We start from the raw sequence: 2450 nt of genomic DNA, 5'->3' as shown, positions 1-2450 counted from the left end.
TCAAAAGTTACTTTAATACTTACTCTACAAAGAGTCTTGATTTCTCTAAAGTTACTTCAATACTTACTCAAATAAGAATCTTGATTCCTCAAAAGTTACTCTAATACTTACTCAAATAAGAATCTTGATTCCTCAAAAGTTACTCTAATACTTACTCTAATAAGAATCTTAATTCCTCAAAAGTTACTTTAATACTTACTCAAATAAGAATCTTGACTTCTCAAAAGTTACTTTAATACTTGCTCTAATAATAATGTTGGTTTCTCGAAATTTACTCTAATACTTACTCTAATAAGAATCTTGATTTCTCAAAATTTACTTCAATACTTACTCTTAGAAGAATCTTGATTTTTCAAAAGTTGCTTTAATACTTACTCTGATAAGAATCTTGGTTTCTCGAAATTTACTCTAATACTCACTCAAATAAAAATCTTGATTTCTCAAAAGTTACTCTACTCAAATAAGAATCTTGATTTCTCAAAAGTTACTCTAACACTTACTCAAATAAGAATCTTGATTCCTCAAAAGTTACTCTAATACTTACTCGAATAAGAATCTTAATTCATCACAAGTTACTCTAATACTTACTCAAATAAGAATCGTGATATCTCAAAATTTACCTTAAGAATCTTAGTTGAATAAGTTGATCACTTGTATGTCTGATTAGAGGCTCTCACAATCGTATCTAATCAGGCAAAAGCAAATGTGGCAGGTGTCTGGTGAATGCAGTGAATGCAAAGTGAGTTTGAGAGATGTCCTTTCTGTTTGTCATTGCGGTGCTAGTTAAATCAGGCGAGCAGTCATTTAAGGTTGTTTCAGGAGACCAGTGCATTTGAATTTTTGCATGAATGAGTAAGGGGTAATAGCAGAATTTACGTTAATATTAGAATCTATTACTGACAGAACTGCTAATTTAGAGTCATATTTTTCTTAGAAAAGGCCGACGGAGCTAGCAATTTAATGAAGAAAGGCGAGGCTTGACCGCGACAAAGGTCATAAGCCTTGAGCCACATGGAGGAATACATTTTTTGACACAAAAGGACAGAAGTAGAAAGAGAATTCCACAGCTTGGAATTAGAGTGAACGAAGCACTCGCTGAATCCTGCAATCCTAGGCGATTAATGATTTCCAGAGTAAACATGGGAAGAAGGAGCTTGACGGGTGTTACGAAGTTGCCCGAGAAGAGAAGGAATTTTTCCCCTTGGGCTCACCGAAGGAAGTGGCCGGAATGAGAGAGAGAGAGAGAGAGAGAGAGAGAGAGAGAGAGAGAGAGTGAAATATAATTACTGTCATATGTTCCATGTCACTCGTTTTGAAGAATCATTTACTAATTGATCTATTTTTTCTTGCTGTGCGAATTAAATTAAATAATTTTTATTAGTTTTCTATAAAAGAAAACTATTGTGCCGGCTATTTCTGTCGGTCCTCAGATCTTAAAAACTGCTGAGGGTAGAGGGCTGCAAATTGGTATGTTGATCATCCACCCTCCAGTCATCAAACAGACCAAATTGCAGCCCTCTAGCCTCCTCAGTAGTTTCTGTTTTATTTAGGGTTAAAGTTATCCACAATCGTGCTTCTGGCAACGATATATGCCAGGCCACCACCGGGCCGTGGTTAAAGTTTCATGGACCGCGGTCATACAGCTTTATACCAAGACCTTAACTATATACGCTGTAGCGGCTGTTCAGAAAACTCGATTGCGCTGAAGAAACTTCGGCGCATTTTTTCACCCGATTCTCCTGCAAACGTTTTTTACATTGATGACGTTCACTTGGATTTCAAACGTTCTTAAACCGGAAGATGAAGGAACCTGCATTTTCTTTTATTGCCGAAGCGCATTACCCAAATGATTATTCATTGTCTTCAGTCGATTACCGGAGTATTACGTTCAGTAAACAATCAAATTACCGTTTTCTGTACGGCAATAACTCCGGGATCGAGAATCGTATCATTATTTGATCCAAGGTTGAATTTGCAAACCAAAATTCGCCTGGCAATCACCGAGTGCGTTCCAAAGGTCGCCATTAGTTCGGAGAGTTAGAGATATGCGGTTGTAACGTCTTGTCGGAGAGAGAGAGAGAGAGAGAGAGAGAGAGAGAGAGAGAGAGAGAGAGAGAGTGAAATTACAAAACTTCAAAGATGTATCCATAGTAAAATATCCAATAGAGAGAGAGAGAGAGAGAGAGAAATTACAAAACTTCAAAGATTTATCCATAGTAAAATTTCGAATACAGAGAGAGGGAGATAGAAAGAGTGTGTGTGTGAGAGAGAGAGAGAGAGAGAGAGAGAGTCACTGATTGTATCAAATGACAGCCATTGGTTCCATCTCGCGATGAGGGCTCTCTGTGCCGGTAAACTAAGAGATAAAAGTTGCTGTCTTCTGCAAAATCACTGTCATCTTGAATTTCCTGACTGAACGCTGCCTGGCTCTGGCTCGGTGGAAATCGCCT

Source organism: Macrobrachium rosenbergii, chromosome 19, assembly GCF_040412425.1.
Source record: "Macrobrachium rosenbergii isolate ZJJX-2024 chromosome 19, ASM4041242v1, whole genome shotgun sequence".
Taxonomy (NCBI): Eukaryota; Metazoa; Arthropoda; class Malacostraca; order Decapoda; family Palaemonidae; genus Macrobrachium; species Macrobrachium rosenbergii.
This window is presented reverse-complemented; position numbering follows the sequence as displayed.